Source organism: Notamacropus eugenii, chromosome 2, assembly GCF_028372415.1.
Source record: "Notamacropus eugenii isolate mMacEug1 chromosome 2, mMacEug1.pri_v2, whole genome shotgun sequence".
Taxonomy (NCBI): Eukaryota; Metazoa; Chordata; class Mammalia; order Diprotodontia; family Macropodidae; genus Notamacropus; species Notamacropus eugenii.
Genome location: NC_092873.1, coordinates 522,393,003 through 522,411,856, shown reverse-complemented (window position 1 = coordinate 522,411,856; position 18,854 = coordinate 522,393,003). Strand labels below are relative to the sequence as shown.

The following is an 18,854-nucleotide window of genomic DNA, read 5'->3' as shown; positions in this document are numbered from 1 at the left end:
GCTCCACTCCCTCCCATACTCTCAGGTAGAATCGTTCATCTCTTGTTGGTCCTGACCTCTGTTCCCTGGGCAGAATTCTGCCTCCCCTGGTATGTCTGCAGGATTCAGACTAGCAGGATTCAGGTCCCTCTGTATCCTTCCAGGTCAGAGTGTTGAGATGTCCAGGGCCTTCTGGAGAATCTCCAGATGTAGGGATGCCAGCTCCTGGCCTCACATTGTGGTCAGAGCACTTTAAGTTTCTGACCTGTCTGGAGTTTCCCAGTCTGAGCACTCTGGGCTTTTTGCCGGGATGGTAGAGGGGAGGGAGGGAGGGAGAGAGGGAAGGAGAGAGAGAGAAAGAGAGAGAGAGAGAGAGAGAGAGAGAGAGAGAGAGAGAGAGAGAGAGAGAGAGAGAGAGAGAGAGAGACAGAGACAGAGAGAGAGAGAGAGAGAGAGAGAGACAGAGAGACAGAGAGAGGGAGAGGGAGAGGGAGAGGGAGAGGGACAGAGACAGAGAGACAGAGACAGAGAGACAGAGAGAGACAGAGAGAGAGACAGAGAGAGACAGAGAGAGACAGAGAGAGAGAGACAGAGAGAGAGAGAGAGAGAGAGAGAGAGACAGAGAGAGAGAGAGAGAGAACAGGAAGGAGAGGAAAGAGGAGGGGAGAGAAGGAGGGAGTGAGGAGAGAGAGGGAAGGAGAGGGGAAGTATTGGAAAATGCAGAGTTTAGACCCTTCAAGTCTCTGGTCAGAGCATTGGTACAGCTCTGGGTTATTTACCAGCTTACACTGGCTTCCTTCCTAATGTCTATAAGACTTTTAATGTCTTTTTGTTCAGTCCTGGGCTGGATGAAGGAACTTATTGCTGGTTATCATTAGAATTCTTGATCATTTCTTGATGTAGGACTGTTTTTCGATATTTGTGGAAGTATATGTGAAAGAACTGGGCTCCTTTATGAGAAAGTGCAGTGTAGTGGTTAGATTACTGGACTTGGGAATCAGAAAGCTGTGGGTTCCACTCTTCCTAGCTATGTGACCCTCAGCAAGTCATTTCCTCTGTCTTGGCCTCCATGCTCCCATCTTCCATGTGAGGGGGTTGGATTGGGAGCCTCTAAGGTCTCCCCCACCTCTAAATCTCTGATGATTTCGGCCCTTTACATCATCCCTTAACCAGAAGTCAGTCGTTAATGACCAGTTCATTTTAGTGGTCTCGCTGTTTCAACATGAGGATGTTTCATCTCTGATTTTTTAGTATCATCTCAGCATCTGTGTTTTCCTTCTAGGGCAGAACCTCTGATTTCCTTTCATCCGGGGCAAATGCAACAAGGGTGGCTCCTGTCCCTATCTTTACACATCCCTAGGACAGAAATCCCTGGGACCCTGAACTTAGGTGTGGTAATGCAGCAATGCCGTGCTCTTGTTGGGTGATGGTCAATGGCTTTAATTCTTTGAGCTTTCTCTTTGGTTCTTAAGATCAGTGGTTGCCACAACCACCTGAGTATCTAATGGGCAATTAATGGGAAGAGATTTAATAAACACCCCGGAGGAGAAGTCAGCATGTTTGTGGACTGTAGCACTTTCACCGTCATGCGTAATGGGCCGACATCTTTCCACCCACCTGCTTATGCTATGACAGAGAATACAACATTTACATAGTTGGAAGGAAATGACATTTTTTCTGAGACATTGATAATGAATGCAGGAAATGTTGTTTGTTATGGATAAACACAGCCAGACCTTAACTTTGTTCTGTGCTACTACAGTAGAAAATGTCTGCAGGCTTGTCTCCTCTCCATATTCTCTCCTTAAAAAAATGGATACACTTTATTTTTCACCTTGATTAGGCTTTCCTCTGTAGCTCCTCTTTCTCTCCCCTCTCAGAGAGCCACCCGTGAACAAATCACCTACAGCAGAAGCAAGTTAGGCTGGGGGGGGGGCAGTGGATAGAGTTTGGGGCCTGGAGTTGGGAAACCCTGAGTTAAATTCCTGCCTCAGGTACTTACTAGCTGTGTTGAGCCTGGTCAAGGCTTGTTAAGTCATTTAGCTTCTGTTTGCCTCAGTTTCCTCAATTGTAAAATGGGGATAGTAGCAGCAACCTTGCAGGGTTGTGAGGATCAAATGCCATGTTTGTAAAGCCCATTGCCTGACAAACTGCAGGTTCTATAGAGATGGTCATTCCCCTTCTCTATTCCCCTTGCAGGCAATTCCAAATGAAATGGGAATCAAAAATCAAAGAAGGAAGTGGTTTTTATACCTAACAGTCTCTCCCCAAATCTCTTGACACAAAATGATGTATTGAGATATTTATTTTTTGGCCTTGGATCTTAGTTTTAGGCTGATTTGTAGGTGGTAAAAAAAGAACGGTAATAACTATAATTATACCTAAGATTTATATAACGTTTTAAGGTTCTCAAGGCAGTTGACAAATAACGAACTCATTTGATTCTTACAAGCACCCTGGGAAGTAGGTGGTGTCATGATCCCCATTTTAGAGAGGAGAGAACTGAGCCTGACTGAGGATAAGTGCCTAGATATGGAGTCAGGATGGCCCGAGTTCAAATTCCAGCTTTGCGTCTTCCTGGCTGTGTGACTTTGGCCAAGTCACTTAAACTTTCTTGGAGATAATAGAACTATGTAGGTTGGAAAAGAACTCATAGAGTCTCCAAGGTAGAAGAGACCTCTCAGAAGTCATTTTACTCATCCTTCACTGGGGCCGCAACTCCCCTGCCTCTGACGGCCAGAGGCAGCCCTCCCTCCATCCAAGGGGTCATCCAGTTTTAGAGGTCAGGGCCTCTATTTACCTTTTCTTCTATCTTCAGGACTTAGCACAGTGCCTGGCACACAGTAAGAGCTCCATTAATACTTTTTGATGGATTGGGTTTAGTTACTTAGATTATCTGCCTCTTAGGTCCCATTTAAACATTTCAATTTCAAATCATACCAAGGACCCCAATATCACTGGTGTTAGAACTCTTGGTGTTGGAAATTCTTCCACTAAGGTCGATTGCCATCTGCCTAGAATTTAGAGTCTTAGAGAGGGGACAGAGGACTTAAGTGACTGGTTTGTGTGGGGTCACAGACCTGGTATGTGTCAGAGTAGAATCTGAAGCCAAGTCTTTCTCACTCTGTATCCAGTGTTTTTCAAGTTGTTTCTCACACTGTTAGTTAAAAGGGGAGACTATTTAATGAACAGGGTTATTGGCAAGGGGACCAAGAGATCCAGGAGCTTGTTGGCTCTCCCACCTCATTTTATGGAAAAGGAAACTGAGGCTCAGAGCTGGCAGGTGATTTTTCCAAGTCACAAAAGACCCATCTCTTTGCCTGGCTTTGTGGGGTGCACCTTTTTTTATTTTTAGACAAGGTGAAAATCGGATTTAGATTTTCAAAATGTTATTAGTCTATTTGTCAGGAAACAGATATACTGCTGATGTTTTAGGAGAAATTGAATGTGAAGGAGAGAATGAGCTGACCTCAGGAAATGTTTTTAATTAGGATAGAAAGAAGCAGGAGATAAAGGTATACATACATTTGGCAGGGCAATGTTTCTTTAAAGCTGAGAGAAAAATGTCTGTACTCTGTAGCCTGTGACCTTCCCAACATAAATCCTCAAAGCTCCCAAGGCAACTTGGTACCATACACAGAGGTTACAATGAAGCAGAAAGCCCTGAGCTCCCAGCTCACCTTAGACATTCACAGGCCATGGTGACATATGTTTCCCCAAGTAGAAAGTAAGTTTCTTGAGAGCAGAGAGTGCTTAGAACACAGTTAATGCCTACTAAATGATTGCTGATTGATTAATTATTGGATGAATAAATGGAGTGCCTCACTTTTTTTGTCTTTGTCTTTTCATTGTGAACACACTGTCTAGGCATTGAGACTCCTTGGAATCAGGAGGACCTGAATTTGAATCCAGCCTCAGACCCTCACTAAGTGTATTACCGTGGACAAGTCACTTAACTTTTGCTTGCCTCAGTTTCCTCAACTGTAAAATAAGGGGATTGGACTAGATGGTCTCTAAGGTTCTTTCCGGCTCTAGATCTATGAAAGATTGATTGTATGACCCTGGGCAAGACATTTAATTTCCTTTAGTCTAGGTTTCTCACCTGTAAAGTGTGTGTGTGTGTATGTGTGTATGTGTGTGTGTGTGTGTATGTGTGCGTGTGTGTATATAAGGGAGAGAATGCCTATAAGTACCTCCTTCACAGGGCTGCTATGAGGCTGAATTGAAATAGTTATTGTTAAATCATAAGCTACTTGATGGATAAAAATAATGAGAATGATTATAGCTAGGATTTATGTAACGCTTTAAGGTTCTCAAAGCAGTTTACAAATAATGAGTTCATTTGATCCTTACAGCCACCCTATGAGGTAGGTGCTAAACCCTAACCTATTTTTGAGATGAGAGAACTGAGACTGACTGAGGATAAGAGCCTCGATATGGAGTCAGGAAGACCTAAGTTCAAACTCTGCCTCTTCTGGCTGTGTCACCCTGCTCAAGTTGCTTAATCTTCCTTGTCTATAAAATGGAGATAATGACAGCCCTTGCCTCTCAGAATTGTTGTGAGGACGGAGATACTATTTGTAAAGTGCTTTGCTACCTGTGATAAACCCTTAGAAGTGCTTTGTAACCCTTAAGGTGGATCAGTTACTTTTATGAGATGATTTGCTCATAGGAAACAGCCCTGAGATATCAGCAGGATGCCTTTTAGGACGCAGACACTCAACCTCTGAATGATCTCAGCACATTTCATAGTGAAGAGGCTATATTATGCATTAATTTTTCCATGCTCTGGGGCAAGTGAGAGAAAGCTAGAACCAAGAGCCCTTCCTACCTTATACGTTGCCTTTTGAATAGGAACATCCTATAGACAAAATCCTGATCAGCCAAACTATGGCTAATGATGGAATTTAAGACACTTAAAATTCATCTAGTTCAATCTCCCTGGTTTTTTTTCCCCTGAGGTGGAAACTGAGGCGCCAAAAGGGCAATGGATTTACCCAGGATCACAGTTAGAAAATGACAGTCTAAAGTCTGCAGATAGCAAATTCAGGCTCTTCCAAGTGAGCACTGAGTTGGGAGTTCCCTACCTCTATCCTAAGGCTCCTTTCCTCAATTTTTGCTTTTCCTAAGTGTTTACTATGCCTTAGTGTGCAATGAATCATTGGGCACTTAAAGCGGAGATCTTCAAAGTCATTGTTACGGGAGGGAGGAATCAAGGGAGAGAGAGAGAGAGAGAGAGAGAGAGAGAGAGAGAGAGAGAGAGAGAGAGAAACCTATTAATTCTCTCTAGAGCCAAATGAGATTAAACCTCTCTTCATCCAATTAGTACAAAATACAGGATGTCTAACACTGAGGTATCTAAACCTTGTCCCATGACATTAATATAAAAAGTCTCTCTATTGATAATCTTTGATGGGCTCTAAAAATAGATGCTTAATCATCAGCATTAAGCATATGCATGGCCTCTATCGGGATCTATCATTATTAATTTAACAGATTGAAAATGAATGACGTGGGCATGTGGGCAGGGCATTCTAAGTAGTCGTCCTTTCATGACAAATAAGGTTTATCTTTCATCTGAATAGACTGCCACTAATAATCTGGGTGACCTTGAGAAATCAGTTTCCCTCTCTAGGTCTCAGTTTCCTTTTCTGGAAAAAAAAACAAAGAGGAAGTCAGACTATGAAATGAGGTTGGTTGATGGAACTCAAGATTTTCAGCCAGAGAGAAAGAAGCCTCAGAGACATTCCAGATGTTTTGGAGGGTGTGAAGGAAGGGCTGCTACATGAAGGAGGAATTAGATTTGTTCTGTTTGCGCCCCGGGACAGAACTAGAAGCAATGGAGGAGGGGACCAAAGGCAGAGAGATAAATGTAGGCTTCCCATCAGGAAGTACTTGGTCACAATGACAGCTGTCCCCAAGCAGAAGGGGCTGCCCAGAGAGAGGGCAGTTGCCTCCTCCTTCGAAGTCTTCTGGCCAAGGCTGGATGACCCCAGAGTGAAGGAGGACTGGTAGCATTCTTGACTTGGAGTCAGGAAGCCCTGAGGGGCCCAGGTAGGGGCAGAGGCTGCCCAGAACCCAGGACCTCTGATTCCAGAGTTAGGATTCTTTCCACCATGCCAGGCTTAATTGTGTTGAACCCAAGAGTATGAACAAGAGACCTGTTAGTTAAGAAAGTGGTGACTGCCTTCAAGGCTGCTGATCAAACAGGAGTCATGGGGTGCTGAGTGCCGTCTGATGACCTGTGGCTGGGGGTTGGGAGTGGCTGTGGAAAGTCGACTTTGGAGTCAGGCTCTCTGTGCCACCCTTTCAATGGCAGCTCTGTTCATTACTCAGTGGTTGGGCAGGGGGCAGAGGGTAGAGCATCAGACTTGGAGTCAGATGTGTGTGCTTTGTGACCACTTACCTTTTCTGACCCTGCACTTGCCTCATCTGTAAAATGGGATTAATTAATAGCACCCACTTCCCTGAAATGTTATGAGGATAAAATTAATAATGCTTGTAAAGCGCTTTGCAAAGCGAGCGTGCTATGTAGAGGCTAGCTACATTGTAATCATCTTGGGTTTTCGTTGTTTTCCCTTTCTAGTTGGGAGGTTTTCTTGCTCTAGCCTCCCCCACCCTTTCTAAACCTCTGCGATGGGTCTGGTAGTTTTCCTTTTGGTTCCTGCAGGTGGAGCCAGACCCCATCCCTGGGAAGCCTCAGGAACAACTGGTTTGGATTACAGGGGCATCAGCATCTTCTCTCTGCTCTGTGTCTATTCTGCCAGTCCCCCCCCTCTCTCTCCCTCTGTGCATGTGGCGCTCTCATCCCGTCTCCTGGGTAGTCTCCCTTGACCTGGCAGAGGCAGCCTGAGGCGCTTTGGTAGGCCTCTCCCCTCGTCATGTTTCTGTATCTGTTACCAATGAGCCCAAAGAGCACTGGCCCCTAGGCTTGAAGGTGGCAGAGACTTCTAAGAGTCCATCTAGTCCAGGGGTTCTGAATTTGGGGTCCACAGACTCCAGCCCCGAGGTATCTTAGGTAGATCTCAGGGGGCCTGTGAACTGCGGTTGAAAAAAAATACAGTTTTCTGTTTCTAACAAAAATTGATCATTTCCTTCAATTATTCTGAAAACAGATTCTGAGAAGAGTTGCAAAGGCTTCACAAGGTTAAGGGTGCCACTTTGGAGTCTCGATTTAGTCTACCCTCCCCGCCTCGTTTTACAGATAGGGAAACTAGGCCCAGAGTAGATACAAGACTTGCCCAAGGTGACACAGATAGATGGGGGCCTGAGTGACATGTAAGACAAAGGCATATTGTCAGAACTTCAAGCTAGCACAGTGTTTAATTTTGATACAAAGAAAAGATATGGGAGGGTGTGTGACCCAAAATTGGTAGGGGGGAGATGAAGAATGAAGAGAGGGTCAAAACAATTATCTGGGTTGTCTCATTCCCTTAAAACCATCTTAAAGCAGCTGCTGAACTGGTTCTTGAAATATCCTCTCCAAAAAAGCTTGCAGCAGCCTTGGTCTTTCCATCTTACTTCATTGATTTTTGTAGTCGCTAGACCTGGCCTCATCCCAAGCGGGCTTGTGAGGACGCCTCTCTCTTTCCTTTTGTTTCAGAAAGCACCATTCATCCCTGGGAACCTTTTGGGGTCTCCCTCTTCACAGCTGTGTTTGCAGAGCTCAGAGACAGGTGGGGGAGCGGCCTCTCAGCCAGACACTGCCAATTCCCTCTCTGAAGACTGGCTGAGTAGCTATTAAATCTCTTTTTAAAAAAAATCCCACTTTTATCTATTTATTTTGTGTATGTGGAAGTCATTCACCATGCTGGGGTCTTCCTAGGCAGCCAGGTCAGTCGCCCTTTTTAGATGAACCATTGAGCAGTAGACCTGTTGTGTTATCTGTGTTTTCTAGTTTGTTTTGTGACTTTAACCTTTTCCTTGCTAGAGAAAAAGAAAAGCAAGGCATTCATTCTTCTCATTCTTATTCCTGTGAGGTTGGTAGTTTTTTTGATTGGAGCCATATCTTTGGCCTAGGAAAGTGGTCTAAGAAGATGAGGGGTCTTGGGTTTGTGTTATATGAGGATCAGGAAGGGGACTTGTGGATTTACAACTTGGAGAAGAGAAGACTTGGTTGGGGGGTCAGACGTGATGGCTGACTTCAAGGATCTGAGGCAATGTCTTGTGGAAGTCAAGTCAACCAGCATTTATTAAGCACCTACTATATGCCAGGCACTGTGCCAAATGCTGGGCCTACAAAGAAAGGCAAAGACAGTTCCTTCTCTCAAGGACCTCCCAGCTAAGGGGGGAGATATCGTGCAAATGACTGTGTACAAACAAGAGATGAACAGAATAAATTGGACATGATCTCAGAGAAAGTGATCTGGCCAATAGGGAGGTAGAGGATGCCTCCTCACTGAACATCTTTAGCCAGAATTTAGCTGACCACCTGCTGGATTTGTTCTAGAGGGGTTCCTTTTTGGGGTGTTGGTTGCACTAGATGGCTGCCCAGTTTGCTTTTAACCCTAAGATCATTTAACCCCTTAACACTAGTGCCTTGCCTTGGAGATCACCTCCAATTTACTCCATGTCTATCTTGTATGTACAGAGTTGTTTGAATGTTGTTTCTGCCATTAAATCAGAAGGCTCTTGAGGGCAGGTACCATATGTTTGCCTTTCATTTAGCATGGTTCTTGACACATAGAAGGCACTTAACACATGCTTATTGACTTGACATGACTAAAATTCTGAGATTCTGTGGCTTGGTCTATTGGCCCCCAGGAGGCAGAAGAAGGAGGAGCAACTTGGGAGTTGTAGAGAGTCAGGTTTTGGTTTGAATGAAAGGTGCCCCAGAGTAGGATGGATTGCTTCCAGAGGCAGCGGGCCCCCTCTCCCTGGACGTTTCAGGTAAAGATTGGATGATTACTTCTCAGCGATATTGTTGAGGGATTCTTGGCAAGTTATGGGATGATCAGGATGACCTTGAAAGGCCTTTATAACTCAGAGATTCTGTGACATTCCCCCTTCCCATGTCACACTGAAGTCAAGAGCTAAACCAAAGGCTCATGTGGACATTGGGAATGTACAACCAGGGGACCCATTGAAGAGCGTCCTTAATTTCTGTGGGTCCCATGATCCCAAAGTAAGAGTTACAGTTTGAATCTTCTGTTCAAAGGGATAATGAACAGCCCACCATGGTTGTATACTTTATACACAATTGGATTTCAAGCATCAGGACTCAGCAGGACAGGACCTCTTTCTCTTCCAAGAACTCTCCATTCCAGCTGAGAGGGGCTTAATTCGATATTCCATCTCTTACCTTCATGTGGTCACTGTTCCTGGATTATTCTCCTTTTACTTCTTGCCTATGTACCCCAGAAATTTTGTTTTCTTTCAGAGTTCAGCTCAGGTATCACATTGTAATATAACTAGCTTTCATATAATGCTTCAGGGTTTGGGAAGCACTTGACAAATATTTCATTCTCGCAACAACCCTAGGATGGAGGTACAATTATTATCCCCATTTTACAGATGAGGAAAGTGAAGTCAAGAGAGGTGATGTGACTGGACCAGGATCACACGGCTAGTAAGACTGGATTTGTGCTCTGGGTTTCCTGACTCCAGGCCCACTGCTCTAACCACTGTACCATCTAGCTGCCTCTTATCATACAAATGGTGGAGATAATGTAGTAGAGTGGAAGAAACCTTTCTTTGTAGTCTGATCGCCTGGATTCTAATCCTACCTCTGAAATGGTATGATATTGGGAAAGTTTCTTCATCTCTAGGCTTCCATTTTCTCATCTATAAATAAACAAGGTGGCTCCCGAGAGACCTTCCAGCACGAATCTACTATCTTCCCTTCCTCCTCTTTCCACATAGTGCTTATACTTTCTCAGTTTCCCTCGAGATATACTCATGGACATATTGTATTCTCCTCTCCCCCTCCCCCCCACCTGTCCCGTAGAACATAAGCTACTTGTGGTCAGACGACTCATTTTTTCTCTTTGATATTGGTATCTATGGCAGAGGGTGGCATATTTCTGTATTGATTATGGAGGGCACAGATCTGTTTTGTTGGCATGGGAAATTCCTGGTGTAAATTCACATTTCTGTAACTTGTGGTCTTGAAATTGGGGTCCTCAACTTTTCTTGGTTCAAGGACCTCTTGGGCAGTCTAGTGAAACCTGTGGACCCCTTGTCAGAATCATATTTTTAAATACATCAATTATAGAGGAAACCAATCATAATGAAATAGAATTACCAAAATTGTTTTTAAAAAACCAGAACAACAATTTATGAAATCTGGGTTGAGAATCCCTGTCCTAGAGCATTGCCCAGGATTCAATGATACATCCAGCATGTGTAAGGAACAGGACTTGAACTAGTCTTCCCAACTCCCAGGCCTGCCCTCTTGCCTTCTACTCCATGCTGCCTTATGGCTTTCATGGACGGGTTTGTTGGATTCCAGTTCTTTGGTTTTGGTTGCCAGGTGTCTGTGGTTGCCATTGTCACACTGGAAACGGAACTCGAGAGTTCATTGTGATGTTTGGCTTCTTCCTCTGTTGTACTGGAAAGAAAATGGACTGAGTATGTGGGGTGGAAAATAACCATGTCCTTGGGACCTGCCTATGACTGTCCCTGAGCAGCCCAGCAAGAGCTGAACTTCAGAAGCTGCCATGGGAGGCTGTGAAAACCATGGCTTTTCCAGATGGTTGGTGGAGAGTTGGGGTGTCATATTTCGGGTCTATATGCAGGACTACTCTCGATATCTTCTTGTGCGCTAGGCTGTATGCTAAAGTTGATCTTTATTGGAAACAAGAGCAGAGCCTGAATCTCATGCTAAGAAGAAATTCTGGCCCGTAATGTGTAACAGGCATGTAATCCAAACTAGGGCTCTCAGGAAAGAGAAGGCGAGGTAATCTGACCCCGAGCTCCCAGCCTGCCTCTGGGTCCAGAGTGGGGCTGGACCGCGGGAAGGGCTGAGTTATTACATGGTCTCCAACCACCTTTCTTCACTGCTTTTCCAAAAAAGAGAACAGAACCACAGCAAAAAATATTTCTTTTCCAGCTGTACCAAGTTTCAGCCGTCTCTTTTCTCTCCCTCTCGCATCAAGCACATCCTGTACTCTTGGCAGCATGTTGACTGGATATTTAAAAGCTGTGAACTGTTCTGAAAATTTCACATACTGGGTTATGGGCCATGTGTGTTTGATCAAAATTCAATTACTACACCGCGCCATGCTTGGAAACCTATCATCCCAAGTTATGAAGTATGACGAAATCGGCCAACCTAATTGGTTCAGTATGGGAACAGTATCAGCCAGGCTTGTTATGATAAATAGCTTCCTGTGTTAAGGGTTCTCTAGGGCTTATAAGCATCTTGGCTCACCTCCTTCAGTGAAATAGGAATATTGTTCCCAGGGAACAGTTACATCACTGTCCCTCTCATGCATTCACAGTTTAGAGTATGGTTCAGCGAACGACCACCAAAAAAGGAAAAGCAGAGGACAGTCCCTTCTTTTCCCGCTCATCTACTTACTCTCTGCATCAGAAGACCCCACCAACTGATTTTTCTTTTCCTCCAGGTCTGTTTTCTCATGGGATGTTAAAGTGGGGGTCCTTTGGCAGTTCCATGGTTGTTATGAGGTATCTGAATTAGGTTCTTCAAGACTTTATTGCGTTAATAGCATACTGTTGTTTAGTCATTTTTCAGTCATGTCCAATGTTTCGTGACTCTATTTTGGGGTTTTCTTGGCAAAAATATGAGATTGGTTTTCCATTTCCTTCTCCAGCTCATTTGACGGATGAGGAAATGGAGGCAAACAGGGTTAAGTGACTTGCCTAGGGTCACACAGCTAAGAAGTATCTGAGGCTGGATTTGAACTCATGAAGCATGAGTCTTTCTGACTCCAGAAACACTCTTCACAGTATTAGGGAGGATTGTCCCTTTCCTGACTGTGACTTTAGCATAGCTGTTGCTATGGATTTGTAAATCAAAGAGGATTCTAGGTCTTAGCTTGAGAATATTAGCCGCAACAACAGCGTCCATTTATGTGGCTCTTTAAAGTTTGCATTATGCTTTATAATTATTCTCTCCTTCTCTAAGGCTTTTTTACAGATGAGCAAAGTGAGTCTAAGAGCTCCTAAGTGACTTGGACAGGGTCACACAATTGCTTTCCACCTTAGCTCTTCCTGGCTCTCAATTCAGCACTATGCTCCCTAGATACTCTGTCTTTATTGAACTGAGAAAGTTATAGATTATGGAATCCTAGAGAAGAGATTTTTAGCCTGGGATCCCTGTGATTTCAGGGGATTTGTGAACTTAGATGGGGAAAAAAATAACATCTCTGTTTTCACTTATCTCTAACTGAAAGATAGCATTTCCTTCAGTTATAAATGGAGGTAACAGACATTATTTTGAGAAGGGGTCCATAGGCTTCCAGGAGGCAGCTAGGTGGTTTAGTGGGTAGAGCACCAGACCTGGAGTCAGGAAGCAGAGTTCAAATCCAGCCTCAGACACTTATTAGCTGTGTGACTCTGGGTAAGTCACTTCCTCTTTGTTTGCTTTAATGCACTAGAGAAGGAAATGGCAAACCACTCCAGTATCTTTGCCAAGAAAGTCCCATGGACAGGTCTATGGGGTTATGAGAAGGTAGACACAACTGAAGGACTGCAGGCTTCTTTTGAACTCCCAAGGGTCTCATGAGGCCCAAATGATTCAGAACCCTGGCTAGGGACCTAGGGGAAAAGGAGCCATGGTGGTCTAGTGTAAGCTAGTGTAAACTACAGGGGTAGTTTCTTTTTGTGCTTTTCTATCCTTGGCACTTAGCACTGGGCTTGGCACACCCTAGGAGCTCAGTCAGTGCTTGAGTTGAATTGACTTGAATGCCAGAGGGCTTTCTTGAGAAGGGAACACAGAGTGACCACGTGAAAGAACAGTGGCCACCGGCATTTCAGAGGCATGACTGGGAAGGAAGGGCCGCAGCTGCTCCCAAGCCTTGGGGGACAGATTCATCACGGCCCGGCCTTTTGGCGCACCCTGTGCCCACCCCCTCAGGTGGCTTGGAGCCCAGGCCACAGCACGCAGTGTTCCCCAAGGGCGCCCAGGTCTGCAGAGAAAGCCCCCTGGAAAGCCAGGCTGCCCAGAACCACCTTCCTCTGCCAAGAGGCTTCCTCCTCTGTCTGACTTTTCACCCTTTCAGCACATGCAGAGCCATTGCCTCAGGATAATGGGCCGACCTAATTCGAGGCCAGAATTTTAGGCTCTTCCTACTTACATATCCCTCCCCGCACACAGTCTCAAAGTAAGAGAGGCCTGGTCAGAGTCAGGGGCCACAACTTCCCTCCTGCCGTAACCAGAACACCCAGGTCTCTTCCTCTCTGAGTTCAGCTCTAGGGACACCAGGAGGATCACAGGGAATGGGAGAATTGTCTATGGATGCTTTTAGCTTCTCTCTTGACTTCTAGGGTACTAAATTTGAATGAGTTTTTCATTTCCTTTTTCCTTTATTTCTGTTTGTCTGACCACAGAATATAGATGTCCTGCCTCTCTGATTATAAAGACAAAGAGGAGGAGCGGAGGGAGGAAAGAATGAAAAGGAGAGAGAGAGAGAGAGATGGGGGCAGAGGGAGGAGGAGGGGGAGGGGGAGGGGGAAAGAGAGAGAGAGACAGAGAGACAGAGAGAGAGAGAGAGACCAGAGAGAGAGACAGAGAGAGAGAGACAGAGAGAGAGAGAGACAGAGAGAGAGAGAGCACATTTCAGTACCATAGTGGTCCAGAGAGGACTAAAAATGTAGACAATTATTCCGTGCACTGTGATCATCATGGATGTCTCCGATCGTTCTCCCTTGGGAGTGACATTTTGTGTTGGGTTAAAAGCACTTCCTTCAAGCAAAACCAGTAAAGGGCAAAACAATTGTCTGATTGTTGTTTTAACTTTTTCAAAGTAAGAAGCTTGGGCCTTTTCCTCAGGAGGCAACGTTAAGGCTCGTCATGCTGGTATAATTTGCATACACTTATCCCTAATTTCTTCCACTTGTGTTTGACTCTCCCAAGTCTGCTTTCCTCTGGCCTCCCTTCAGATGAGGCCCCTTCACTTAACCTTCTATGTGAATTTTCCTTTGCATACATGAATAATGCTGAAATCTGACTTTCTACTTGGAAAGAATTTGCCCTGCATGCACAGAACTTGTTATGGCAAAAATCTGCTGCTTTGGTCCATCTTTGACAATAATTTGTCTGTTGAGAACAGAGCAACCCAAAACTAAAGAGTCAAGAAATTTTCTGAACAAACAAATATACCTTCCCTGTGCCATGGAGTCGCTTGGCATCATGGCGCTGACATTATTACATTTCCTCCTGTTCTGTGCAGAATGCCCAAAAATTTACCATTCACTTTAAGGTTGTAATTTGTAAATTATTTCCCAGGCCCACTCATTCCCTGTTTGTCCTCTGTCAGGTGGATGCCAGGATGATCATCATTTTATTATTTTAAAATAGAACTTCCAACAAGCTTGGTCCCAGATGCTTTTAACTTCAGAAAATAGCACATGACCATGGGCATTTATGCTAAGCTCTCTTTTGGTAAATCAACTTTTTTTGGAGGGAGGGGAAAGGGAGGGGAAGGTGGAATCATGTTGGATTGAAGAACAGTGGGAAAATGCTATTATCTCTGTATAGTAATTAAGTAAATAGTCCTTGTCACTGGAGCAAGGTCTGTCTGGAAGACAGTAAAGAAAGGATTGGTGGTGGGTATGGCAAAGAAAAGGGCAGTGTATTATTGACAGCAGTCACTGAGGTGCTGCCGGGAAGGGTTTTATAGATGTCAGTGAGCAGATTCTCATTGGACATTTAAAATTTTTATTTAGGAAAAAAATAAAATTATTGTTAGTCTCTGCTTTGAAATAGGTGGTTCCATAAAAAGTAACATCTTTAGAGATACATACTCACAAGACTGGAAGCCGCATCATGGAGAAAGCTGATTTTGGGGACAGGAAAATAATAATGATGATAGCTCACATCTGAACAACACTTTACAGTTTGCAGGGGCAGCCAGGTAGCTTCATAGTGCACAGAGGCCTGGGCCTGGAGTCAGGAAGACTCATTTTCCTGAGTTTAAATTTGGCCTCAGACACTTACTAACTGCATGACCCTGGGCAAGTCACTGAACCCTGTTGGTCTCAGTTTCCTCACCTGTAAAATGATCTGGAGAAGGAATGGAAACCTTTCCAGTATCTCTGCCAAGAAAGTGCCAAATGGAGTCACAGAGTTAGACACAACTGAAAAACAAAAACCGAATTTAAGGTTTGCAGAGCACTTCATACACGTTGGTTCATTTAATCCTAACAACTACTCTTGGGATATAGGTGCTGTTATTATCCCAGTTTCTCATGCTGCCTCTGGAAAGTGCTTGAGGCTGGTACAAGTGGTAAGGTGTGGGAAGTGTTGTGTAAGTCTGGGACCCAGAAAAATAAGATACTCATTTATCAGAGCCAAGTCACCCCCAGGTAGAGTCCAGGTTACTGGGAGGGAAGGATGTTCTGAGTAGAGAAGGCCTGCCATGGTTTGGCCTGGGAAGAGACATAGATGAAATTAGATCCCGACAGTATGTGCATCCTTCAGAGGTCATTTAGCCAGGTCTCTTAATTTTTCCTTATTTATTTGCTATCTTTATTCTAAAAATAAATTTTTATTCATATTTTGTTTTTATATCTTCAATATTTCCCCCGGTATTTCTCCCTCTCCTTATTTCAGAGAGCCATCCTTTATAAAGAGGAAGAAGGAAGGAAGAAAAGGAAAGGAAGGAAAGAAGAAAAAAAAGAGGAGAAAAATCAATAAAAATAAATCAGATCAATCAAATAGGACATTGTAGACAACATTCCATAGCTACCAAGACCCCTCCCTCCACCCATCTGTAAAGGAGCGGGGAGGTGTTTTTTCATATTTTTTCTCTGGGGTCATGCTTATTCTCTGTGATTTTGCAACATTCTTTTTTTATTTTTTGACGGTGGGCATTCTTTCCATTTTCATGGCTGAAGTCATTTTGTATTTTGTTTTCTTGGCTACGCTGACTTCACGTTGCGTCAATTCATGTCAGCCTTTCTGTGCTTCTTGGCATTTATCATGCCTTATGTAGCAAGAAACATCCCGTTACATTCATGGGCCACACATTATTTAGCTATTCCCCAGTCAATGGGCATCTACTTTGTTTCCAGTTCTTTGCTAACACGCAAAAAAGCCACTATAAATATTTTGATGAGGAAGTGCCTTTCTTTTTGTCAAGGACCTCCGTGGAGGTACAGTGTGATCTTTGAATCAAGAAAATGGGCATGTTAGTCACTTTCTTTGTATAATTCAGATTGGTTGTACTAATTCACAGCTCCACCAATAATGTATTAGTGTTCCTGTCAAATCAAGTCAATGAGTATATATTAAGTGTTTATTAGGTGCCAGGCATTAGGCTAAGTGATGGGAATGCAAATACAAGAAGAAATAATGACAGATCTTACCCTCAAGGAACTTACATTCTAATGGGGAAAGACAGTGCTGTAAAAGGAAGCTGAAAAGGAGTTGGGCGAAAGAGATGAAGGTGTGTGAGGGGCATTGTAGAAAATGCCCTTATGAATCAGGAGTATAACCTGGAGAGAAATGAAGGCATGGCTATCCTGGGTGCTATACTTCAAATAAAGGTTCTACAGGGAATTAGCTAATCATGCCTTTCTATAACCCTTCCAACATTGGCGATTCCCGTCTTTTGCCATCTTTGCCAGATTGCTGGATGTGAGGTAAAACCTCTGAGTTATTTTGATTTGTAGATCTCTTATTGTTTGTGTTTTAGAACATTATTTCATATGGTTAGCAGTGGTTTCTAATTTTTTTGAGAACTGTTCATTCATATTCTTTGACCATTTGGATTCCTTCGTTTTTTGCAGATGAGGAAACTGAGAATCTGAGAAGGAAGTTAAGTCACTTTTCCTGAGGTCACACAGTAAGTGAGAGGGTCAGGATGCAAGCATCGCATTCAAAGTCATCTGGGGCTCCCATGAGTCTAGTGTACTATAGCAGGCCCCTCTCATTCTGTGGTCAATAAGCTTGAATGTATTAGTATAGTAGAATGCGCAGCGGAGACCTGAGTTTCCAATCCAGCTTCACTGCTTGGCCCTGGATAAGTCATTTACCCTCTCATCTTCAGATTCCTCATCTGTCCATTGGGGTTAATAATGCCTCAAATTCCCATCTCACAGAATTGTTACTGAGGAACAAAAGGAGATGATATATGCACAGGGCTCTGTAAACCACCTAGCATGGTCTGGTGGTGGTGGTTGTTGTTTGTGTGTTTACTGTGATTTCATCAGTGTAGGATGGCTGTCTCTCTACCAATGCATTGGCAGCCGTTTTTCAATGTATATGCTTAGACTTGTTTGAGGCACAAGAAGTATCCAGGGTCACACAGCTAGGATGTATGTGAGACAGAACTTGTACTCAAATGTTCCCTGCTCAGATGTCAGCTGTCTACCCATTATGCCACACTGCTTTTCTAATAATAATAATTCTTATTCCTAAGAATCCTCCACTAAAGTCTTACTTTGTCATATTAATGTGACACAAGGATGTCCCTGGGTTCTCCCAAAACTCTTCCTGGAGAACACAAAGGCCTCTAGCCCTGGGGAAGCTTCCAGGAGGGGGTTGGTGGCCTCTGTCACTTGAAGAGCAGTTTAGCTCTTTGGAAAGGCTCACCACTAACATGGGGTCAGGGAGAAGACCATCTGCTAAGTCACGGAGGAGCTGACAACTTTGTCAGGAAAAAGGAGCACACGCAATCGCAAAATCACAGCCACAGCGGATGAGAACACTGGACTTGGAGTCAGGAAGACCTGAATTCAAACTCAGCCTCAGTCTCTGTGAGACCCTAGGCAAGACCCTAACCTCTGCCTCAGTTTCCTTATTTATAAAAGAAAGAAGATCATAACAGCACCTGCATCCCTGAGTTGTTCTGAGGACCAAATGAGATAACTTATGTAAATTGTTTTTCAGACTGTAAAGCGCTGTATAAATTATGTATGTATAGTTATATAATATATGGCAATATAACATAGAATATCACACATTTGCTGTTGCTCAGTTCTTTCAGTCATGTCTGACTCTCTGTGACCCCATTTGGGATTTTCTGAGTAAAGACACTGGAGTGGTTGGCCATTTCCTTCTCTCACTCATTTTTACAGATGAGGAAACTGAGGCAAACAGGGTTAAGTGATTTGCCAAGGGTCACACAGGTAGGAAGTGTCTCAGGTCAGATTAGAACTCAGGAATAGGCGTCTTTCTGACTCCATAACTGACACTGTACCACCTATATACATGTACGTATATAAGTATAGATGATACATACGTATACACATATATACACATATGCATACACACATATACATTTGGTGTGTATATATACATAATGTATGTGTATTTTTAAAAGCTGAGATATTCACACAAATCAATAATAATCCATAGCCCACACATGGATCTGAACTTTGCTTTTCCTTGAGTAGCAAACAATTTTTTCCAAAAGGACCCTCCCATCCAGTGGTCATTTCCAACTTAAAAAATAAAGGAAGAAGGTAGACTGACCTTAATGCTGGAAAGCACAAGGAACCTTCCTTTTCAGATGAGTGTGCTCCCATTTATCCCATGTGCATTTCCTCTATCTTCCAGAAATATCCATGTTGGGCTGGGAAGGCATTAATATTAACCTGGTGAGAAGTTGCCTCTTTTCCCCATGGTTGATCACCAGTGGGGAGACTAATTAAATGTTTAAGATGATGTGAGATGTTTTTGGTAATTACAGTTTCTAGCTGTATTTTCTAATGAGGTGCATAAATACAGAGTGAAATGACAACTTGAT

At 43.7% G+C, this 18,854-nt stretch overlaps 1 long non-coding RNA gene across 1 annotated transcript; it reads left to right on the top strand.

The window, feature by feature from the left end:
- The first annotated feature begins 337 nt into the window (after positions 1-337).
- On the top strand, positions 338-15,822 carry LOC140530251 (uncharacterized). Its single transcript, XR_011975874.1, has 2 exons — positions 338-11,546; positions 15,716-15,822. It is a non-coding gene; the product is annotated as an uncharacterized lncRNA (long non-coding RNA).
- Positions 15,823-18,854: the final 3,032 nt, after the last annotated feature.